The following is a 24,779-nucleotide window of genomic DNA, read 5'->3' on the forward strand; positions in this document are numbered from 1 at the left end:
GGTACACATACCACACAGGAACCTTCGTTCAGCAAACAAAGCTCTCGTAACCATTCCCTCAGTCAAGACAGCGAGACTATCCCAGGTAAGAGAAAGGGCATTGTCTTTAGCAGGACCCACACTCTGGAACATAATGCCTTTGGAGATCAGATTACAGAGAGACCCCAAAACATTCAAGAGAAGTCTAAAGACATGGCTTTTTAAACAAGCCTTTTATAAAGAGACCGGAGAATAGAAAATACACTGGAATAAACAGAAGAGCATCAGCACACAGCACTATTCTCATAAATGTGCATTACAATATTTTAACAAATTGAGTACACAATGAATGTAATAATATAATACAGTAAATGTGATTTTTTTGATCTGTAAAAATATCTTCTAGGTACACTTGGCCAGAACCTACATTGCTAAACATTTGTATGTATTTTTATGATTTAATGTAACCGAAACTTAATGGCACCTATTAGAATGTAGTATAGTATGCTTACTCCAAACTTACTTATGTGCCAACATGTAAACCGTTGTGATGGTATATAACTTAGCGAAGGTATAGAAAAGACTTTAAATAAATAAATAAAAATAAATAAAACTGTGGAGCATACTTGTACATGATTTTTGCAAAATGCCCTTATAACCCTATATAAATCACTGCCTGGCAGTTACTGGCAAAACTACATAAGATACTAATTTTCTGGCCCAAACATATTATATATTTAAATCCCATTAACCATTACAAGAGATGTATACTCAAGTTACTCTAAATTTCAAGTCTTTTGTGGTGTGTCAATGGTTTCAGTATTGCTAGAACATGAAATTCAACTTTTATTTTGTAATATTTATACTGTTACAGTATTTATAATTCTGCATATTTGAAAAACATTTTCTCTTAAAAGGGCTGACATTGTTTTACCTTTTCCCACATTGCATTGTAGACTTCCAGTCTTATGGGCGCTCTAACATCCGGCCAAATGCAGGCAATCATATTTTCAATAACTCATCTTGCCAAAAGCAATACAGTAACTAATTATCACTCCTAAAATGCTATCCAGCATTATCTACATGCTCTGCAAAAATATTTAATACACTTTTCTACTGCAATCCTTTCAGCATGAGCAAGCTGTGTTGTACTGAACAATAATTTTCCTTTTAAGACAACATTCAATTACAATATAGCTTGCTAGATTAAATGATTCCATTTAATATGTCCTTATGTGGGAAAACGGGCCTCTTTTTGATGACCGTACAAAACAGAAAAGCTCACAAAATCAATATATAGTTTTGTAAGTACAGAGCACCCTGATTTTGTGAGATTCTCTTTCATGGAGGTCCACAACATTGCAGATGATTTTTGCAGGTCAAATATAATATTTCTGTTAGCAGTAAAGATATAAGTATTACAAAGTGAAATGTTGGTAAATGTTAATTTTAAAGAAAAGTGAATATAAACAAGCAGTGTATTAGCAATTCTAATCATCTCTAAACTTGTTATCAGTATCTTTCTTTATATTATTAGTTCTATCATCTTTACAATGGCAGCCAATGAGAGAAGGTCTGAATAGGAGAGATCTCCCACAAAACACATATGTTAGGTTGGAGACCCAAGAATGGGAGCAGCATGCATTGATTTGATTTTCTAAGCTTCATCAGCTATTATCCATCTAAGATTTTCCTGCACAGATTGCAGTGGAAGGTGATGCATACTTCTAACTGGGCAGTGAAGGGATATGTTCAGCCAAGCCAATTTCCCAAGTACAATTGCTATTTACCTGGGTAAATGACTTTGAAAATTGCTCCCACCCTCCCATTCAAAATGTTCTTAAATTGTTACAGAAATCTATCTTTTGTGAAAATGTCTCTACCTCTTCTTCAGCATTGATTAAGGGGACATTTATCAATGACCAAATGAACTAAAAGCAATAAGACATGAGGGATGTGCACATCAAAGCCTACAATGACTTGATAAAAACAATAATCCATTCTCTAGGTTCCATATAAGCTTCTAAGCTTTTCCCAGTGCAAACATTGGTAAAACCCTAAAGTCATTTTAGAAGATGCCAGCACTTTATCACAAGTTTTGAAAATCAATGGTACATCTTGAATGAAATCAATTGTGCTTACTAGTTAACAGTGCTTCTTAGAATATCATATGCTGGTTTTTTTTTTTATATATATATCTAAACTAATGACTATATGCATTTTATTTGCCATCCTGAGTCGTTTAATAAAAGAATTGCTAAATTTAAACATTTGGTTATACCATAGGATAATATTGGTAGTGCTTTCATTCAGTTTCTTAAATGCTCTACAGGTTGATGTTAATACTAAATTTTCTTTAACAATTTTTGTAGAAACAATCTGTGGAATATGGCACAAAGAAGAGAAAAGAGTTCACTTTCTACCTTTAACTATCAGGTAGGGCCACCAGGAGGTATTCTCTGGACCAGGCAACTGCCCAGGGCACTGGGTATGGTGCTGTAGGTTGACACAAGGGCTTCTTGTTTATAAGTGAAGGAGTTGCACGATGTTAAGTGGAGATCACGAAATGGAGCTGTGGAGGTGCGAGTAGAATTTTTTTAACATCTTCTTTTAGGTGACTGAAGCTGAGACATCTGTGGAGATAACACTGGTCATTGCATGAGAGAGAGAGAGAGAGAGAGAAAGATGATGCTACATGGTTCAGTAACATCATCGCCTAGGACACCTGTACATCATCCCACCAGCACTGCCATCAGGATTATTTTCTCCAGTTTTGTACCAATAAACCAGCTTGTCATAAGATATATTATTATACATGATGATACTGAAGAAAGTTTGGCCATTGGACTGCAGTTTTCTTTTCGTTCCTTTTGGGCCAGATTTTTACAACCACTTAAAATATAGTTTTATGCACATAAATGGGTATTTAGAAAATTGTCTCATGGATTGTGCATGTAAAAATACTCACAAAAGCAATTCTGTGTGTGTTTTTACACATGCTGGATAGAGGCATTTTGGTGGGGTGGAGTTTGGGCAGGGATACCATTTGGGCACGTACTTTTGATGTGTGAACGTATGAGGGTAATTTTCATAGTGGCACGTGGGCGCACATCAGTGTTTGTTCCTCAACTTGTGCACAGGGACACGGCCATTTTATAACCTATGTGCGTATATAAATATACACATAAATAGCCTGACCATCTGCACATGAGTGTGTAATTTTAAGTGGGCACATGCCTGTGTGCAAATGCCACTTCTGCCGCATAAGTGGGATGATTTTAAAAGACGTGCGCCGATGTCATTGCCAGTATTCTCAGTTCATTCAGTTCACCCAGTTAAGGGATAGAACTTCCAAACTCCTGTAGTTTAATACTCTTCCTTCCCCCCTGTTAGACTTGACCCTTAAAAGCTCACTGATCTATCTAGATTTTTTTGTTTTGGAAGTTACATGTCATCTATAGCAGAAATAAAGTTACACAGCAGGGGACTCCAGTGCGCACCAATATGTGGAAGTATTTACATGCTAATTTGAAGTTTAAATATAGGAATGCCCATGCCCATGTCCAGAGCATGCCAATGCCTTGCCTTGCCCCTTTTTTTTAACTTTTCATCTGTGCACACAGTGGCACAAATCTGGGTGGCTTTTAAAATCCATTCATGTACGCTGGCCCAACATATTTGCACATCCCCAAATTGATGCATGCATTGGGCTTTTAAAATTCACCATTATAAGTGTAACTCTATTCATATAGGGGGTAATTTTCAAAAGGAGTTACATGCGTAAATATAGCTACTATTGTAGCAATTTTCAAAAGCCATTTACTCAAGTAAAGTGCACTTATGTGAGTAAATCCTATAGACAAGTCAATGGCATATATTGTAGCAATTTTCAAAAACCCACTTACTCAAGTAAAGTGAATTTACTCCAGTAAACCTGGTTTTTACTCCAGTAAATGCTTTTTAAAATCAGGCCCTTAGAGTAACATAGTATTGACAACACAAAAAGACCAAATGGTCCATCCAGTCTGTCCAGCAAGTATCCTATTTATTTATTTATTTGTTTATTTGAAAGGATTTATTACCCATGCCCTCCAATGTTATGGTACTAACAGATGCTTCTGTTAGGGGGGTAACAAGCAAACTAAATGTGTGTACATATGCCATGCTTCATTCTGCACGATGAGCACTGATTTTCAAAGCAGGCTTAGGTATATGAGTCTGCTTTGAAAATGTGAGCTAAAGTCTGCATGTACTGTCTATTAGGGGTGTGCATTCGTTTGCAACGTATTGGCGATCTGCAACGTATAGGGCCATATTTGTTGTATTCGTGGGGAAGTGAACGTATCGCGATTCCCATGAATACAACGAATCTTCACCAAATTATTCAGTCGTCTAAAGGAGCAAATTTAAACAAAACCCCCACCATCCTGACCCCTCCACAAGACTTACCAAACCTCCCTGGTGGTCTAGCGGGGGTCCTGGAGCCATCTCCTTCACACGGGCCGTCGGCTGCCAGTATTCAAAATGTCGCCAATAGCCTTTGCCCTTACTATGTCACAGGGGCTACTGGTGCCATTGGTCAGCCCCTGTCACATGATAGGAGCACAAGATGGTGCCGGCCATCCAAAGGACACAGAGAGGTTTATATACTGTATTTTCCAGAGGAAATCAAAATGCACATTATTCTTTTTCTTATAAAAGTTGACTGGAAAAAAAATATTAAAAACAGTCATGTTATATAATTTTTTCTCAGCATAATATACATTTAAGGGGTCATTTTCAAAGCCATTTATGCATATAAATCATAGGTATTTGCAGGTAGCTTGCTTGCTATAAAATTGCATGCTTTTGATTTTGAAATATATGTGCAGAAATGAATATGCACAACTCATACCCTGCTAAAGGCAGATTTAAGTTTGTGTATGCAAGTCTGTATGTGTTATTTTGAATAATTAAAAATAAATAAAACCTTTTTACTTAGCAAGCAGGAAACACACAATTACATCCTTATGTCTATATGTTCACTTTGAAAATGGATGAAACTTATATGCAAATCTGCCACATAAGTTACCCATGTGGTTACAAAATTACCCTTTAACTAACATCAATAATTCCATGATCTGATAAGAATAGTGGCACCCACTATAAATTAACTTCTTGAAGTAAACCTTCAGTTCTTCCCTTATTAATCAAATTACTTTTTCTAAATCATTATGGTTTATCATTCCCAAGTCCTTGATCCCCTCTTGCTTCAAATTAAGGCCTGGATTTATCAAAATGTGAAAAATATTGCATGCGATAGGAAAAGGGGTGTGTTTTATGGTAATAGGCAGTTTATTGCAAAATGGACTAATACCTATGTGAAATGCTAACCTTTTCATGCTTTGTGATATGAGAGAGAAAGAAAGAGAGAGAGAGAATCAAGCCATAATGCTCCCACACTACATAGGTATTTATATCTCTATGGGAAGCTCACCTAGTAACTTGAAGTGAGGTTTAGGTATTAGTGTAGGGGTTAGGGGCCACTTTGACATTCAAACTGAGATGTACGAACAGCACAGTGCTCTCTTGTGAAGATTTGAGGACCTTTGGAGTGAGGAAACTCATCCAAAGATGAGATTTGTGCAATGTTTTCTCAGCCTAGCTTGATATTTATATATCTATGGGAAGCCCACCTAATAACTCGAAGTGAGGTTTAGGTATTAGTATAGGGGTTAGGGGGCCATTTCAACATTCAAAGTAAGATGTACGAACAAACAGCACATTGCTCTCTTGTGAAGATTTGAGGACCTTCGGAGTGAGAAAACTCAGCCAAAGATGAGAACAATGCATAAATCTCATCTTTGGCTGAGTTTCCTCACTCCGAAGGTCCTCAAATCTTCACAAGAGACCAATGTGTTGTTCGTATGTCTCACTTTGAATGTCGAAATAGCCCCCTAACCCCTACACTAATACCTAAACCTCACTTCAAGTTACTAGGTGGGCTTCCCCTAGAGATATAAATACCTATCTAGTGTGAGAACACTAGATAGGTATCTCTCTCTCTCTCTCATAAGCTAATGAAAAAAAGTCTAGTTAAAGCCATACAGTAGGGCTTTGCAAAACTGTGAGTCCTGCCCCTAACTCCTCCTCTTCCTCAGATTTGCATTGCACCATGTGTTATGGTGCTATCACATGCACCAAAAGTGATTTGATAAATGACCCCACTAAGTGAGTAAGGATTTAACATAGTCTTTGCACAATAAATATTAGAGGGGGAAGGGTAATTTTCTAATTTGCAACAACTAGTAACATGAAAGATCCAAAATCAAGGCAAGTGTTTAACATATTTAAAACTGGCCTAAAAATTAATCATTTTGAATGTTTCTAAAACATTAAACTCTGGATCTTCTTGATCATAGTCTTGTTGATTTTAATCATTTTTCTATAATAAATAAATGTCCCCATAGTTTCTTGTTCGATCTGTTTGCGTCTCTTAACTTGACTGTAACATCCATGAAGCAGGGACTCCCCTTTATGTGCATGGGTACAGTATCGCATATGTCTTGTGCTTTAGAAATGATTAAGTAGTAGTAAAATGGAAACGTCCACCTCAGATTGATATCTCATTTGCATAGATAAATAATGTATTCAAAGTAATTAACAGTGAACACATTCCTTTCTTTAGTTTATCTAATAGCAATTGCTAAATGTTCTAGGAGTTAATTTAAAAAGTGGAGGGAAGGGAAATTCTTGTATAGTACGTTTACCTAGAACAAAGGAAAGAACACTATTTGCTATGATCTCAATGCATGGGTCGCATATAGTGTACATAGTATTTGAACCGACCAGCTCATACTGATCAAAAGCATTTCCAGCATTTAATGAAATTGCTTTAGCCTGGGCATTCACCTTTTCAGTTTTATGCAGGATGGTACAAGGTAGCCTTGAATTTTCTGTGACGTAATTATACTTTAATCCTCCAATGACATTGCTTAATCTTTTACCCAATATGTTAGCACAAATTTTACATTCCACATTATTTAATGAAATAGGCCAGTAATTTTGAGTAAGCAAGCAGAATTTACTTGATTCTTCATTATTATGATCAGTTGTGGTGATTTATGACGAGTTAGAGATTGGGCGGTCAATTTTCAAAAATCATTTACCTAGGTAAACTGACTGTATTAAAAGTGCCTACCCTTTTCATGAGTGAAAATATGTAAGTGTATAACAATGTGACTATTTTTACTTGTAGAGGTTTATTTAATATTTAGTTTTATATCTAAATTTATAACTTACTCCCCTAATGAAGCACTTGGAGCAAGATTCAGTACAACAATACATACAGTGTATTAGAATACAAATAATATCTAATGAAAAAAATCAGTAATCAAATAGAAGTACATCACATTTTAACAAACAGAATATGAATAAAGGAGCAGTAATAATCAACCTGTGAGTAAGTGCATCACCTTGCACATCCCATTTTTATAAAAATGCACCATAAATTAAGGCCACACATGAATATGATTGTATGAGCTTATTAAGGAAAAAAAATACCAATTTTGTGTGATGGAAATTGGAAAATATATAAAAATATATTTAAAAAATCAACCCACAATGTATTCTCTCCTTACTTAAAATGCACCACAGTTGCTCTTGGGAAATCTAATTTAACAATATAATTTCTCTAAAATAATAAGGTAGGCCTTCATGTAAGGAACTAGGGATGTGAATCGTTTTTTGACGATTTAAAAAAATCATCAGATATTTTTTAAATCATCAAAAATCGTTAGAGTCACGATACAATAGAAATTCCCCCAATTTATCGTGAAAAATCGTTAAATAGGGCATGGGAATTATTTGGGGGGAGGGCGGGAAAACCGGCACACCAAAACAACCCCTAAACCCACCCCGACCCTTTAAAACCAATCCCTTACCCTCCCCCACCCTCCCGAACCCCCCCAAAATGTTAAATTACCTGGTGGTCCAGTGGTGGGGGGGGGGGGGGGGGTGTCCCGGCACGATCTCCCGCTCTCGGGCCATCGGCGCCATTTTGGCTGCCACTAATATAAATGGCACCGATGGCCCGATAAAAAAATAAACCCACCCGACCCTTTAAACCGACCCCCTTAGCCTCCCCCACCCTGCCAACCCCCCCCCCCCAAACCTTTTAAAATTACCTGGTGGTCCGGGGGGGGGGCACGGAGAGCGATCTTCCACTCTCGGCCCATCGGCTGCCACTCATAAAGATGGCGCCGATGGCCATCCAGTGATCCTACCATGTGACAGGGACCGGCCAATGGCACGGATACCCTGTCACATGGTAAGGGCAAAGGGCCATCGGCGTCAATGTTTTTTAGCGCAGCTGATGGCCTGGGAATGGGAGATCGCTCCCCGCGTCCCCCCTGGACCACCAGGTATGTGTAAAACATTTTTTTTGGGGGGGGATTGGGAGAATGGGGAAGGCTAAGGGGGTAATTTTAAAGGGTCGGGTGGGGGTTTTTTTATCGGCGCGGGCCTCACTAAAATAAATTAGTGATGTGAATTGGAATCGGAACCGATCAGGCACATGATTCACATCCCTATAAGGAACTGAGGTTATATTTAGTTTGGAATCTCACTAATGTTCCACAGTTTAATCATTAACCACAGATGCAGAATGTTTTAAGGATTTTAAATACAAATAAAAAATGAAAATTCTTATCTTAAATATCCTGACATTGACTCATTTTGAGAATCAAGCTCTATATCAGGGCATAATCTCCTCCTAATGGTGGATATCTGCATCCCCATTTCAAGGTCTATATTTATCTGCTAGCAGAAAATGAATAGCGATATGTAAATACTTGGGTACAGACAAGCTCATCTACTGAAAATATGGAACAACACTTCCATCAACCAATGAACTGGAATCAGATGCCAGCATATCATAAGTAAGAGGACATGGGCTAACTCTGATTAGAAAATCATCTTATGATGGGTGCTATTGCATTACACAGTGCATACACACAAAAAGCATTTGGTAATGAGTAAGAAGAAGGAACTATTTACTGTAAGCAAATTGATGTACACAATCTGAATTGAAACATCCCTACCACAGCTGATCAAGCTGTAGGTCTAAAAGTTCACATATCATTCATAAGTCATCAAGGAGCTTATCTTAACTGAAAATTGTTATATCAATGTATGCCCCTCCAATTCATTTTTTATGCCTGTAGATAGATTGTACTGAAGCAAGAGTGAAAATCCAAAACCTTTCTCTATGATTCAGTTCATGAACTTGATCACAATGATTTAGTGAACATGATCTAGGGATGTGAATCGTTTTCCATATCGTCTTAACGATAGAAATCGTGTGGCAGGGCAAGAAAATCGTCTTAGGCACGATTTTTTAGTTAAAAAATCGTTAAAAATCGTTTTTTCCGATTAGTGCGCACTAACTCGAGTTAGTGCGCACTAACGGGAGTTAGTGCGCACTAACTGGGAGTTAGTGCGCACTAACTGAAAATGATACAATTTGACACTTTTCAGGTCAGTTAAGGTCAGTTTAGGAATGAATATGTATTCCTATTGGCTGCCCTCTTATTTATTCATGTTACCAAGTTTCCTACTGACAGTATATGGGGGATGGGAAATGGAAACAGTTGGTAGCTTGACAAAACAAGTAATGTGATCAGTCAATGTGACTAGAACTTGTGCCCTAACCCTGATACCAGGGGTATTGTGATCTTCCTGCACACAGTGCCCTATCCCTATTAATACCAGGAGTGTTGTGATCTTCCTGCACACAGTGCCCTATCCCTAATACCAGGGGTGTTGTGATCTTCCTGCACACAGTGCCCTATTCCTGATACTGGGGGTGTTGTGATCTTCCTGCACACAGTGCCCTATTCCTGATACCGGGGGTGTTGTGATCTTCTTGCACACATCCCGGTATCAGGGATAGGGCACTGCATGCAGGAAGATCACAACACTCCTGGTATTAATAGGGATAGGGCACTGCATGCAGGAAGATCACAACACTCCTGGTATTAATAGGGATAGGGCACTGCATGCAGGAAGATCACAACACCCCTGGTATCAGGGATAGGGCACTGTGTGCAGGAAGATCACAATACCCCGGAGGAGTGAGGGTCAGGCAGCTCCCCCCTGTCTGTGAAGCCAGCCTCTCACTAGTAATGCAGGGAGGGAGCTGTCTCAGACTTCACCATCCTCCCCCCCCCCTCACCCACACACCATTCACTAGCTGGGACATGGGGGAAGTCAGGAGTGAGGGTCAGGCAGCTCCCCCCTGTCTGTGAAGCCAGCCTCTCACTAGTAATGCAGGGAGGGAGCTGTCTCAGACTTCACCATCCTCCCCCCCCCCTCACCCACACACCATTCACTAGCTGGGACATGGGGGAAGTCAGGAGTGAGGGTCAGGCAGCTCCCCCCTGTCTGTGAAGCCAGCCTCTCACTAGTAATGCAGGGAGGGAGCTGTCTCAGACTTCACCATCCTCCCCCCCCCCCTCACCCACACACCATTCACTAGCTGGGACATGGGGGAAGTCAGGAGTGAGGGTCAGGCAGCTCCCCCCTGTCTGTGAAGCCAGCCTCTCACTAGTAATGCAGGGAGGGAGCTGTCTCAGACTTCACCATCCTCCCCCCCCCTCACCCACACACCATTCACTAGCTGGGACATGGGGGAAGTCAGGAGTGAGGGTCAGGCAGCTCCCCCCTGTCTGTGAAGCCAGCCTCTCACTAGTAATGCAGGGAGGGAGCTGTCTCAGACTTCACCATCCTCCCCCCCCCCCCCTCACCCACACACCATTCACTAGCTGGGACATGGGGGAAGTCAGGAGTGAGGGTCAGGCAGCTCCCCCCTGTCTGTGAAGCCAGCCTCTCACTAGTAATGCAGGGAGGGAGCTGTCTCAGACTTCACCATCCTCCCCCCCCCCCCTCACCCACACACCATTTACTAGCTGGGACATGGGGGAAGTCAGGAGTGAGGGTCAGGCAGCTCCCCCTGTCTGTGAAGCCAGCCTCTCACTAATAATGCAGGGAGGGAGCTGTCTCAGACTGGTATCAGGGTTAGGGCACTGTGTGCAGGAAGATCACAACACTCCTGGTATTAATAGGGATAGGGCACTGTAAGAGATGACTGTAGTAGATTGAATAAAGATCTGATGTTTCTGCTCTCCTCACACCAAACAAAAACAACACACAAGCAGAGAAGCCCTTCTTACAAAGCTGAGCTAGTGAGTTAAGTAGGAGGAAAAGTAAACATACTTGTGCCAGTGTGGCTACTTAAAAAATACACTTACCAACAATCAATTACATATATTTGAACTGTGTACAGTTCCAGCCAGGACCACCTTTCTAAAATGCACAGTGATTGGCAAATTCAACATGCACTAGCATTTCAGGTGCCTGCTAACAAAAATAATAAACAACAAGTTCTAGTCACGTGAGTGCTGATCATTACATTACTTTTTTTGTCAAGCTTCCAACTGTTTCCATTTCACATCCCCCCAACCATTACCTCAGTATTAGCCTTGGTAACATCAATAGATAAGAGCACAGCCAGCCAATAGGAATACATACATACATATTCATTCCTAAGTGACCTTACTGACCTGGGAAGTGTGAACACTTTGTTTCATTTTCTGTTGGTGTTCGTTAGTTTCCAGTTCCATTTCCCATCCCCCCAACCATCACCTTAGTGGTAACCTTGGTAACATCAATAGATAAGAGGGCAGCCAGCCAATAGGAACACATATTCATTCCTAACTGACCTTCAGTGACCTGGAAAGTGTTTATTTGTATCATTTTCAGTTAGTGCGCACTAAATCGAGTTAGTGCGCACTAACGGGGAGTTAGTGCGCACTAACTCGAGTTAGTGCGCACTAACACGATTTAACGATTTTTAACGATAAATCGTTAGAATTTCTATTGTATCGTGTTCTATAACGATTTAAGACGATATAAACATTATCGGACGATAATTTTAATCGTTGAAAAACGATTCACATCCCTAACATGATCTAACATACTGGGCTGGATTTTAAGAGGTATGCGCGGGCATACATTTGTGCATGCAACCCGGTACACACAAATGTACGTCCGATTTTATAACATGCACGTGCAGCCACACGCATGTTATAAAAACTGGGGTTGGCGTGTGCACCTTGTGCGCACTGAGCCCTAGGGGAGCCCCGATGGCTTTCCCTGTTCCCTCCGAGGCCACTCCAAAATTGGAGCGGCCTCAGAGGGAACTTTCCTTCCCCCCCCCCCCCCACCTTCCTCTCCCTTCCCCTACCTAACCCGCCCCCCCAGCCCTAAATAAACCCCCCTAAACTTTATTGCATAAGTTGTGCCTGCCTCTGGGTAGGTGTAGGTTGCGCGCACCGTCTAAGTGCCGGTGCGCGATCCCCCGGCATGGCCACTGTGCCGGAGGCCTCGGTCCCGCCCCTGACTCGGCCCACCTCGCCCATGCCCCGCCCCCACTTTGCCCCTTTCACAAAGCTCCGGGACATTTTTAGCAGACAGTACGTCCAGACTCTGTGTCCATGCTGAGGCCCTAGCATCATGATGCAGCCTCTGGGCCAGGCTGCAGCATTGGGCATGTATCCAGGCCCAGGTTCTGGCATCAGGTCCGACTCCAGACTGTACTGGGCCAGCACACAACATCAGATTTGGTAAGTTTGTGGAGGAGAGTCATTGGGAAATGTCCAGGGCCTGGGCCTTTGCTTTGGTCTTGTCCTATGCCCCCACATTTGGCCATGTTCTATATCAAGACCCCAGTGTCACACTTAAGTGTAGACTAAAGCCCTTTCATCGAGTCATGGCCTATGCCTTGGTGAGGCCCAGGCTTCCAGCTTAGGCCTAGCAGAGGTGCTGGAGTCATACTTGGGCATAGAAAGGGACCTCTGCTTTGGCTCGCAGCCTCCTCCCTAGGCCCAACTCGTGACTTGTTTTACAAATATGTTTTCAAAACAAAATGAGATTCTGATGAAATTTTATTAGAATGTAACTTATTCCATTTTGAAAACAATTTAAAACAAATTAGGAAATTTTGTTTCATTTTCTATTTTATTTTCCCAAATGTCTAACCCTAATTTTTTATATTATGCATGTATACTATGTCATCTGGCCATTTTGTAAAATACTATAGTAAATCTGATCATGGCTACATATATGCATATATGCTGTTATGTGCAGTTGTTTGAAAGTTATCCTCCCTGAATGCTGGTAAGGAAGAATTCACAGGCTGGTTCAACAAAAGTTGAAAATTACTTGCAATGTGACAGCTGAGCTATAAATATTTCACACATAAATGGTGATGTTAAAAAACCCATGCTAAAATCAGTGCTAGATTTTTGTGAAAAATGGCATGGGTCATCCATTGCCCTTAACATTTGACAGGGGCTACCCAATGGCACTGGTAACTAGGGATGTGAATCGTTTTTCAACGATTAAAATTATCGTCCGATAATGTTTATATCGTCTTAAATCGTTATAGAACACGATACAATAGAAATTCTAACGATTTATCGTTAAAAATCGTTTAAATCGTGTTAGTGCGCACTAACTCGAGTTAGTGCGCACTAACTCCCCGTTAGTGCGCACTAACTCGATTTAGTGCGCACTAACTGAAAATGATACAAATAAACACTTTCCAGGTCACTGAAGGTCAGTTAGGAATGAATATGTGTTCCTATTGGCTGGCTGCCCTCTTATCTATTGATATTACCAAGGTTACCACTGAGGTGATGGTTGGGGGGATGGGAAATGGAACTGGAAACTAACGAACACCAACAGAAAATGAAACAAAGTGTTCACACTTCCCAGGTCAGTAAAGGTCACTTAGGAATGAATATGTATGTATGTATTCCTATTGGCTGGCTGTGCTCTTATCTATTGATGTTACCAATATGGTTGGGGGGATGTGAAATGGAAACAGTTGGAAGCTTGACAAAAAAAGTAATGTAATGATCAGCACTCACGTGACTAGAACTTGTTTGTTTATTAGTTTTGTTAGCAGGCACCTGAAATGCTAGTGCATGTTGAATTTGCCAATCACTGTGCATTTTAGAAAGGTGGTCCTGGCTGGAACTGTACACAGTTCAAATATATGTAATTGATTGTTGGTAAGTGTATTTTTTAAGTAGCCACACTGGCACCAGTATGTTTACTTTTCCTCCTACTTAACTCACTAGCTCAGCTTTGTAAGAAGGGCTTCTCTGCTTGTGTGTTGTTTTTGTTTGGTGTGAGGAGAGCAGAAACATCAGATCTTTATTCAATCTACTACAGTCATCTCTTACAGTGCCCTATCCCTATTAATACCAGGAGTGTTGTGATCTTCCTGCACACAGTGCCCTAACCCTGATACCAGTCTGAGACAGCTCCCTCCCTGCATTACTAGTGAGAGGCTGGCTTCACAGACAGGGGGGAGCTGCCTGACCCTCACTCCTGACTTCCCCCATGTCCCAGCTAGTGAATGGTGTGTGGGTGAGGGGGGGGGGGAGGATGGTGAAGTCTGAGACAGCTCCCTCCCTGCATTACTAGTGAGAGGCTGGCTTCACAGACAGGGGGGAGCTGCCTGACCCTCACTCCTGACTTCCCCCATGTCCCAGCTAGTGAATGGTGTGTGGGTGAGGGGGGGGGGGGGGGGAGGATGGTGAAGTCTGAGACAGCTCCCTCCCTGCATTACTAGTGAGAGGCTGGCTTCACAGACAGGGGGGAGCTGCCTGATCCTCACTCCTGACTTCCCCCATGTCCCAGCTAGTGAATGGTGTGTGGGTGAGGGGGGGGGGGGGGGGATGGTGAAGTCTGAGACAGCTCCCTCCCTGCATTACTAGTGAGAGGCTGGCTTCACAGACAGGGGGGAGCTGCCTGACCCTCACTCCTGACTTCCCCCATGTTCCAGCTAGTGAATGGTGTGTGGGTGAGGGGGGGGGGGGAGGATGGTGAAGTCTGAGACAGCTCCCTCCCTGCATTACTAGTGAGAGGCTGGCTTCACAGACAGGGGGGGAGCTGCCTGTCCCTCACTCCTGACTTCCCCCATGTCCCAGCTAGTGAATGGTGTGTGGTTGAGGGGGGGGGGGGGGGGGGGTGGATGGTGAAGTCTGAGACAGCTCCCTCCCTGCATTACTAGTGAGAGGCTGGCTTCACAGACAGGGGGGAGCTGCCTGACCCTCACTCCTGACTTCCCCCATGTCCCAGCTAGTGAATGGTGTGTGGGTAAGGGGGGGGGGGGGAGGATGGTGAAGTCTGAGACAGCTCCCTCCCTGCATTACTAGTGAGAGGCTGGCTTCACAGACAGGGGGGAGCTGCCTGACCCTCACTCCTCCGGGGTATTGTGATCTTCCTGCACACAGTGCCCTATCCCTGATACCAGGGGTGTTGTGATCTTCCTGCATGCAGTGCCCTATCCCTATTAATACCAGGAGTGTTGTGATCTTCCTGCATGCAGTGCCCTATCCCTATTAATACCAGGAGTGTTGTGATCTTCCTGCATGCAGTGCCCTATCCCTGATATCGTGATGTGTGCAAGAAGATCACAACACCCCCGGTATCAGGAATAGGGCACTGTGTGCAGGAAGATCACAACACCCCCAGTATCAGGAATAGGGCACTGTGTGCAGGAAGATCACAACACCCCTGGTATTAGGGATAGGGCACTGTGTACAGGAAGATCACAACACTCCTGGTATTAATAGGGATAGGGCACTGTGTGCAGGAAGATCACAATACCCCTGGTATCAGGGTTAGGGCACAAGTTCTAGTCACATTGACTGATCACATTACTTGTTTTGTCAAGCTACCAACTGTTTCCATTTCCCATCCCCCATATACTGTCAGTAGGAAACTTGGTAACATGAATAAATAAGAGGGCAGCCAATAGGAATACATATTCATTCCTAAACTGACCTTAACTGACCTGAAAAGTGTCAAATTGTATCATTTTCAGTTAGTGCGCACTAACTCCCAGTTAGTGCGCACTAACGGGAGTTAGTGCGCACTAATCGGAAAAAACGATTTTTAACGATTTTTTAACTAAAAAATCGTGCCTAAGACGATTTTCTTGCCCTGCCACACGATTTCTATCGTTAAGACGATATGGAAAACGATTCACATCCCTACTGGTAACCCCTGTTACATGGTAAGGAGAAAGGGCCACTGGTGCCATTTTGATTAATGGCAGCCACCAGCCTGGAAATGGGTAATTGCTCCTGGGCATCCCACTGGACAACCATTGACTTTGGGTGAGTTTAGTGGGGGTTGAAAGGGTGGGGGCTTTATATTTAAATACATTGGAAGCATTGGGATGGGTTTTAGGGAGTTTTTTAATTTTTAAATACAAAATATGTTATGAAAATAAACCTGATAATCTAGGGTTTGACCCAAAATGCCACACCTGCAATCTGAACATGAAAACAACACACAAAAAAAACCCCTTTGCATACCTCTCTGATTATTTCTTCCAATTGTCTTCAGCTACTATATTTTCAAGTTCTGATTCAGAAAATCCAAGATGAGATTCTTCCTAGGAATCTTTTGTTGAAAATACTGCCTGCATTGCCTCCAAAGCAGAAATGAATGTAAAGAAACATGCAGCCTGAATTGGCTTTTGCACTTCTGCTGCTTTAGTTCATGCCCCTGCCCTGCTACTGTCTGCCTTGGATGGCTTTCCTGCCTTTTTCTTCTTCTCCTATATAAGAGGGAAAATGAACAGGCAGTCATAGCAAATGCTTTCCAAATTTCAACTGCTTCTGCTTTGTCCTACCAGTGCTTTCCACGTCTTCCATTTATGACTAAAAATGTTTTTCTTCAGTTTGAGTGCATAACTAATATATTTTTTATTGCTGCTACTAGACTAGAATCAATCTGCATTTCCACCACTTCCTCTGTCTTGCCAAAGATACCAAATTTGCCATTCTTTTCTCTTCCTTTTCATGACATTATGGAATTTGTTAAATGGGTTTGGATATTACAAATGAATTTATTTATTGATACTGTAACTGTACCCATATTCACAGTAATACTCTGTGCATGGAGAACTGTCTGTCTCACAAACACACAACCATAGTATACAGTGTATATGAGCTATACAGTGTGCACTGTTGATTGACTAAACAGAACCAAAAAGACTGGTAGCCTGGTAAGAATACTCTTCTCTTCAGTCTGTCAATAAGCTGTGCTCACCTCACTGTCCAGATACAGAGAAATCACTAGCACTGCTACAATATTTACTCTGTCTCCTACCCTGACCTTCCCACATTGAAGGAAATGAAAAGAAAATACAGCAACAGTGTCACTGCCTCTGTCTTCTTGGCACAGTGATTGAACCACTAAGCACTGAAAAGATAAAAAAAATATTCCTTAACTAGTGCCAAATTCAAAAGTTTCTGTGCTTTTTTGTATAACTCTCTGAGAGCTTCTGTAAACACGTCTTTCTCTGCCAGCAGCTAGAGAGGAAATACAGGCTATTTTTATACATGCTCAGACTTTAGTACAAGAGTGAATCAGTATCGATCCAGATAGCAAATATAGGCTATCTGAAAAGATGCTTCCCAATGACTTGTTCTCCCTGTGGTTTCTTGCCACTTGTCCTGTCTCAACTCTGATAAGACTGTGAGGTCACACAGCCAAAGGCTGGTTGCTATAGTTACCAGTTGTTATTTTTGTTGTTGTTGTTGTTGTCTTTAGACTTGAATGTGCCATAGGCTTAAATGGTAAACATAAATTAATGTGACAAATATTTTTGTTTCATTCTATTTGTTTCAAGAGGCACATGAATGGAACAAATATGGACTTATTCATTGTGCTTTACCCATTCGTTTCATGAATATACCTAATAGGGAACTTTTGGAAAAAGTAGGAAATAACACTTTGAAATATAATTTTCTTTATGAACTATATTAAATTGCATTCATTATGAGTCTCTTTTCACCGTATGTTTAAAATGCAGAACCATTAGCTTTCTAATTTTTGCTTCTAAAATGCTTTAAAACAGTACGGCAAAATTGGTTTATCTTCACTATGAATGCATGGGAATAAATTGTGTAAACTACTTCAAGTATTAAATGGATCCTCAACCTCATTAATTCTGTTCTTATTAAAAGTCACTACTTAATCGTATCCCCTGCATCTCTTCATCTTTGTGGATTTATTGAATATGAAAGTGTTTCTCCAATAAAGTTTTACTTTAGCATTTGCAATGAATGCCTTAAAAGCAAATTTAAGAATTGCCTTAAATCCAAACAGAAAAAAGAAATGGAAATTTGAAATTGATAAACACTAATAATGGCTAAAATTTTTCAATTGAGTGCCTGTTGTATGCCAAAATATAGTGATAGTATAATGCATTCTTATAAGCTACAGTGAATCTGAACTCAAAGCACTGTGGTAACATATTTGGAAATATGAAAGTCTAAGAATAATTCAGAGAATGGTACATGGAACATCTTAACAAAGATATCCATAAGGTCTTTTGAACTGTTTAATACTCCTATTCCTTCAAATATTAATATCCAAAGAGGTATCTGTCGTATACTAGAATATAGTTTTGATGCTAAATTAATGAACAGAAAGAACATATCAGATTAGACTATGAATGATATATTTGATCCCTCATTACTCACATCTCTTCTCCAGAATTCTTCTCAGCTATATTCTCAACGGTACAGCTCAGCAAATTCTTTATAAATTCCCCAGATGTCATTGGCCAATTTCCTGGAGCCAAGTGATGATATACTTGCTTTCAAAATGGCATGGCCTTCCTAAGCTGGGTAAACTGGCAGACACAAGAGAAATCCATGCTAAACACCAGATGCAACCTATCAAGTCTTATTGCAGAAGAAGAGCCCAGTCCCACTCAGAGCATATGCTTAGAAAGAACCATAGCACACTCCTCCTAGAAGTCCACTCCTTCACTTCATTACTTATTGAAGCCTTTAAGAAACCATACCATACCCTTTTGTAATGAAAAAAATCACAACATAGCCAAAAGGTAGAGGTTAAGCAACAAATCTGGGATTAAAATAAAGGGTACAGAATTAGTAGTATAGGAATTTAGGACATGATCCAAATCTTTTCTGACTCAGAGTAGCTGTCCCCATTCATAGATAAAAATATGCTGACCCATTTGGATCTCCATTAGATGGCCCTACCTAAAACATGGAGTAGAGGAGTCAGGTGAGGAGTGTACCATTTTCTTAAAAACCCTCTCTCTGAGGTCACTAAACCGATGAACTCCTGTCTGCTCAAAGGCAGAGTGGGAAATTATGGTGGGGTTTTTTTTCTTTAAGTTGGTCGTCAGAGGAGAAGGCATACATTTTTCTTTGTGTCCCCTAGCCTTAGCAGGCTAAGCCTCACAATCTAGTGTTCCCAGAATAGATGGAGGCAACATACCACTCTGATTTCCAGCCCGACTGATGAGTTTGCATTGAGGTGAACCGATTGATATAGTGTATTTGGATTTTCATAAGACATTTAACAAAGTCCAGCATGAAAGACTCCTAGGAAACTGGTGTTATATGTGCTGCCCATGGCAGATCCGTGGCGCTGCCCTCTCATCTTCTGATTCGGACTCCAGCTCCTGGTTCCTCTTCGCTGGCGGTGGTGGGCCACCAGCTCCGACCTCGGGCTGCCTCCGATGCCTCTGGCTCTGCCATGGTCCCCAGTGTTGCCAGTCAAGATGACTTTTCTCGTCGGACCTCTCCGCGTGGCCCACAGAGAGACACCACCATTGGAGCCACGCCCCTCCCTAGGCGCACGCGCATCACTAGTTCTTTTAAAGGGCCCAAGGCGGGAAACTGACCACAGCCCCAGGTGCTGACATCAGACTCTTCAGCGTATGAAACTCAGGCCTCGTTCCATAGCATTGCCTTTGCAACAGGTCTCCGAGTACTCCGAGTTAAGGATGTTCAACTGGAAAGTATTTGTTGGCTTCGGGATACGTATTCGTCAGGGCCTAGATACGTTGCATTCAGTCAAGAGGGGGAAAGCCCGATCTGTTAATATGTTGAATTTGGCATTTGTTCCCTTTAAATTTAATTAACTACAACACCCCCCCTCCTGACCCCCCCCCCCCCCCCCCAAGACTTGCCAAAAGTACCTGGTGGTCCAGCGGGGGTCTTGGAGCAATCTCCTGCACTTGGGCCATTGGCTGCCAGTATTCAAAATGGCACCGATAGCCTATGCCCTTACTATGTCACAGGAGCTACCGGTGCCATTGGTCGGCCCCTGTCATATGGTAGGAGCACAAGATGGCACTGGCTGTCCATTGCCACTAATAAAAATGGCGCTGATGGCCCGATAAAAAAAAACCCATCACGACCCTTTAAAACTGACCCCTTAGCCTCCCCCACCCTCCCGACCCCCCAAAAAACATTTTAAAATTACCTGGTGGTCCAGTGGGGGTGCTGTGAGCAATCTCCCGCTCTTGGGCCATCGGCTGCGCTAATAAAAATGGTGCTGATGGCCCTTTGCCCTTACCATGTGACAGGGTATCCGTGCCATTGGCCGGCCCCTGTCACATGTCCCGAGAGTGGGAGATTGCTCCCCGCTCCCCCACTGGACCACCAGGTAATTTTAAAATGTTTTTGGGGGGGTTGGGAGGGTGGGGAGGCTAAGGGGTCAGTTTTAAAGGGTCAGGGTGGGTTTTTTGTTTATCGGATCGGGTGCAGCCGATAAACAAAAAAAACAATTGGGCCGGACGATAAAAATTATAAGATTTGAATCGGAACCGGAACTGAACCAATTCCGGTTCCGATTCACATCTCTAAAAACAGATAGTGAATCGCGGGTTAGACTTACGCGGCCAAATTGTGAGTACACAGTGGGTTAGAAACGGGGTAACTGCGGCCGTGCTTTACTATATCGGCCTGTGAGTTATAGAAGATCCAGGAGCGGTGTCAGGGAGTTAGTATTTGTTATTTGTTTATTTAAAGTGTAAGCTAATAGGTACAAGAAAGAAGCAGCATACAGAGAAAAAGAAGAGAAAAGTAGAAGACTAAGGAACGAGAGGACAACAAACCATCATCTGGCTAGCAACGAAAAGAAGAGGAAGAACAGATAAGTTTAATAACAGAACTTAAAGCTACTATTGCCAGGCCTGAGCTTATTATTTTACATGTGCACTTGAAAATAACTACAAACAATAAGTAAGAAAATATACAAAATACAAAGGGAAAGTAAAAGACTATAACAAAAGTAAAGTTTACTTACCTGAATACACCAAGGAGAAGAGATATGGGACCTAAATAGGAGGAAGAAAAGAAAACATAAAGAATCAAGTTTATTTTATTTAAAAGAAATAATATAAGAAACATTAAAGTTAATATACAAGAAAGAATAAGAACTGTGACACTTATCTGATAAATAGATGAGTTGGAAGTAACTTGAATATATTCTTTTATAATTGCTTGTTTGTTTATACTTGATAATCTGTGATAGGAAAAAGAAAAAGAAATATATTTTAATGTTTATTAAGAGAATTGTTATTTGAATATTCACAATAGTATTAAGAAATAGTATGATGGAGTCACGTGATGTGGTGATCTGGGTTAGATGTGCCTAGCTCAGCTCCAGGTGGCAGTCCCCCGAAATTTTCACCATCAACAACCATCCGCCTTCTTTTTGGATCAATGGAGAGCTCTAGGTGCTTTGCATATGAATATTGATTGCTATATGCATAAATCTCCAACTGCAATGCCTGCTAAGGTGGCCAAAAAAGATAAAGAGAAAACGAGAAATGCCGAAGACAAAATGGCCGCTGGCGCTGACAAAATGGTCACGGGCCTTGTTGAAGAAACTGCTCTTACAATGCTGACTACGGTAGTGACTTCTGCAGTCACCGAAGTTCTCTCGACAAAATTGGATAAAATTTCAGAGCAACTAAATACCTTGCAATCAGCTTTTCTCGAAATTCCTCCCCGCCTTGATATCCTGGAACTTCAGATGTCGGCAGCGGAAGACGAAGCTTTGGCGGTGGAATGTAAGCTGCATAAATTGGAACAACTAGTTCAAAGTCACGAGCACACAACTGATGAGCTTGAAAATCGCTCCCGATGCAATAATCTGCGCTTCATCGGCATTCCGGAATCAATACCGGACCATGAGCTGGCTGCCCACCTTACCAAATGGATCCAGGAGGCCCTAAATGCTACGGATCTCAATTCTTTGCAAATTGAGGGCCTCATTTTCCAAGCCGCTCGCACGTGATAAGGGACCTTTTGCACGCGAAAAGTCCCTTATCTCGTGCGATACCAGGATGGGGGTGGAGTCAGGGCGGAGTCGGCCCTGGAAGAGGAGGAATCGGGGCGTCACCGGGGCCGAGTGCGCCGACGCCGCGGACAGCGAAAAGGTAGGTGCCTTTTCACTGCCTATTTCGCTTCCAATAGCTACACCTCCTATGGTGGCGCTATTGGGTACAAAACCGTGACGGTGCGATCGCTGCCGGCTAGTGCTATTGGGTGTGAAACTGTGATGGTGCAATCACTGCCAGCTAGCTCAGGCCCGCCACCCATTTCGGCCCCCCGCCCCTCATCTTCTAAAGTATCGCAGACCTGCGATACTTTAGAAAATGAGGCCCTGAGTGAGCTCACCGTCTTGGCATTCATTCGCACCAAAACCAGCGTCCCCATGTTGTCATTGCCAGGATATTCAACTATGCCGACAAACAACGTATTTGGCAAGCTTCGTGCAAGACTCCGACTCTATAATTTCAGAATGGATAAGTGCGCATCTTTCAAGATTTTTCCGCTCGGATTGCTGCCAAACGCAAGGAGTTTAACCCGCTTTGCACACAGTTGGTAGCAAAACAGATCTGGTTTACATTACAATATCCTGCGAAAGTACGCATTTGGTTTAATGGGCAAACACAAGTATTTGACACCCTACCTGCGGCACAACAATACGTCAAGGAAATTCTGCCTACTAACCCAGAGTGAAAGCTGAGAATGGGATTTACCTACCATTGCGGGCATTGCTGCTTACTTCCTCTTTATTGGATGTTTGTCTGATGGTTTATGATTTTCCTTGATTCTAGAGTTAAGCTGTTCATGTTTGGAATTTTGAATCTTGGGACTTTGAGACTTTGCTTAGATTAGATTTTGTCTACGGGACTGCCACCTGAACACACACTTATGGCTCCTGCTCTCGATACGAAGGGCATTTGTGGGAATGATTGGAAAATGGGGAGAACATCGTGGTTCGGGATGGGGAAGGGAAATAGGGGGGAGGAACAGCACCTTAATGCTTGGTACGAGGTTGGTTTTCTTTTTTGTCCGTTGCCATCATTTTTAAAACTTGTTTATCTTCTGCTGTTTTTTCCACTGCTAGTTCTTCTTCACTGCTGGGCATCTTATGTTCTCTTTGGGGGATACTGGATTGGGGCTCGATGTAGTCCACGATCACTGTACATTTGGTATTTCATCTCATGGCGCTTGTTATTAGTGAACACGATGTTTTATTCATGTCTATTTGACCCTCACTTTAGTATTATTGGCCAGCGATGTTTTATTATTCCTAGGTCACTCTCTCAATGTATGGCCACCTCATGAGTCCTAAAGTAAATGATATGACCTGGAACGTGGCTGGGATGGACTCCACTATAAAAAGGGAAAAAGTACTTACACTGTCATAAATCTAAAGGGGATATAAATTTCCTTTAGGAAACGCATATGCTGGATGCTGAATATCTTAAACTTAACAACAAAAGGGGTCACGGCGTGTGCGCATGCGCCTTCGCTGCCTTGCGCGCCCATATTGGACCTACAGGCGTGCACGTATTCACCTTCACCGGCGGGGTTGCTGAAGCCGCTCTCTCTCGCCGCCCTTCTACTGCTGCTGCTGGGGGCTTGCGTGGCCGTGGCCAGGGCAGGAGAGCGGGGGCTGGGGGAAAGTTTGGGACTGTGAAATTTCGTCTCTCTCTGCTTGGGCTTAGATTGGGTTGGGTTGGGTTGGTTTGGGACTGGGTGGCTAAGTGCGAGAAGCATTTTATTTCTGTGGATTGGGTTGGTTTGGGACTGGGCGGCTAAGTGCGAGAAGCATTTTTTTTTTCTGTAGATTGGGTTGGTTTGAGACTGGGCGGCTAAGTTCACCACACTAATGCAAGCGTCAGGGTAGGTGGTAAATTAGTAGGTTAAAGACGTGGCAATATAGCAGGTTAAAAAGGCAATAGTCGGGGCGCACTTTACTGTATGGGAGGGAATAGCTAATCAGATCGTTTACATACATATACATGCCGCGGGCGGAAAGGGATACTCGTCGAGTTAAAGAAGTGGTAAGGATCGGTAAAAACAGATAGTGAATCGCGGGTTAGACTTATGCGGCAAAATTGTGAGTACACAGCGGGTTAGAAATGGGGTAACTGCGGCTGCGCTTTACTGTATCGGCTTGAATGTTAGGTTCCATATTAGGAGCTACCACCCAGGAAAAAGATCTAGGCATCATAGTGGATAATACTTTAAAATTGTCGGCTCAGTGTGCTGCATCACATAGGTAAATACTGTACATGGTTTTGTATCAGTGCACGTGGCATTCTGTCATAGCGTCACACATTGCATCACCACATGGCACATTGCATAAGTGTGCCACGTCATTTTACATGACTAGCATAAATTAATACTTGGTGCGTTATTTTTTTTTCAGTTTATATATACAGGCTTTGTGGGTTTGTCAAGGCGTGGGTTAGAGGAAAAGAGGTGAGTTGTGTTTTAGTGGATTAGGAGAGCTTATTACAATTTCTGAGTGTGTTGTCCTGTTCTTGGCTGTTTTTCCTTGTGCTTACCTTGACCTTTGCCTTTTTTCAATCTGTATGTTTAAAA

This window comes from Rhinatrema bivittatum, chromosome 2, assembly GCF_901001135.1.
Source record: "Rhinatrema bivittatum chromosome 2, aRhiBiv1.1, whole genome shotgun sequence".
NCBI classification, from domain to species: domain Eukaryota; kingdom Metazoa; phylum Chordata; class Amphibia; order Gymnophiona; family Rhinatrematidae; genus Rhinatrema; species Rhinatrema bivittatum.